The sequence below is a fragment of the Panicum hallii genome, chromosome 8, assembly GCF_002211085.1.
Source record: "Panicum hallii strain FIL2 chromosome 8, PHallii_v3.1, whole genome shotgun sequence".
Classification (NCBI taxonomy): domain Eukaryota; kingdom Viridiplantae; phylum Streptophyta; class Magnoliopsida; order Poales; family Poaceae; genus Panicum; species Panicum hallii.
Window position 1 is genome coordinate 35604228 of NC_038049.1, and position 1232 is coordinate 35605459.

Here is a 1232-nt window from a genome sequence, read left to right on the forward strand (position 1 = left end):
TTTGAATTACAATTACCTCCTAGGTAGTAGGGGCGTGACTGATTTCCACCCCTGACCTCCTTGTGGACGAAACCCATTGTTGTTGTTGTTGTTGTTGTTGTTCATGTACATGACATCTTCATGGGTTTCCGGGCAGTTGTTCCCCGAATGTCCGGTGTTCCCGCAGACCTCCCATGTCATGCGAGCATCCAAGGCTTGAAGTGCTTGAATCAAAGCCTTGTCTTGGAGTCATTTCTCGAAGTCCTTGAGGAGGAGGTTGAGCTTTGTGTCGAACATGTCCATCTCCTTCATGGTGTGCATGCCCCGCTGGCGTGGTTGGAGATGTTCTTCGTTCCAAACTTGGTTTCACACCATCTTCTTGATCAAAGTCTTGGCCCTGTCAATGGTTAGCGAGAAGAAAGCACCACCTGCGGCAGCGTCGATGTGGTCGCGGGCTATTGGAGTCACCATTGAACAAGTTCTTAAGGATGAGCGAATCGTCCATCCCGTGGTGAGGACACACTAGGATGTACTCTTGAAGCCTCTCCCATGCTTCAGATATAGACTCATTTGACACGTGCTGGAAACTGGAGATTCTTCCTCGAAGAGCAACTTATCAAGGAATGCTTTGGAGCAATTATCCCAAGTGTCCACTGCACTTTTGTTGGCATAGAACCACTGCTTTGCCTTCCCCAGAAGAGAAAACGGAAACAGTTGGAGTCGGATTGCATCATGAGTGACTCCCTTAATGACAAAAGTGCTGCAGAGCTTCAGGAGTTGTTGGAGATGTGCGATGGCATCCTCATTGGCCTTGCCACAGAATGGGCTGGCCTACACCATCATAATGAGGCCCGTCTTGATCTCGAAACTTTCAACTCCTTTAGTAATAAATGGCCCGATTGGGACAATGTCAGCTAAGGGAGCACAGAAATCTTGAAGTGTCTTCTGGGCCATGTGTTGGGTATTTTAACGACTACGATGTGACATTCAGGTACTTAGGATTAAATTACACCAGATTCTAGTATAAAGTGTGCATGTGTTGATTTTGTGTGTGTGTGCTAAAATTTAAATGCAAAGGGAAAAGGATATTTATGTAATTCTGAAAAATTTAGGTCCTTTAGTGTTAAATGGGTGAGAATGGGGGGTGAAATCAAAACATATGAAGGTTGTTTTGCAAAAGTGAAGAACTTGCTTTTAAATCACAAATATAGGTGAAACTACACAAAGGATGCAGGTGTAGTGTAGTTTTTAAA

At 44.8% G+C, this 1232-nt stretch overlaps 1 non-coding gene across 1 annotated transcript; it reads left to right on the top strand.

Moving 5' to 3' along the window:
- Positions 1-482: 482 nt before the first annotated feature.
- Positions 483-589, top strand: LOC112872479. Its single transcript, XR_003224675.1, has one exon. It is a non-coding gene; the product is annotated as a small nucleolar RNA R71 (small nucleolar RNA).
- Positions 590-1232: the final 643 nt, after the last annotated feature.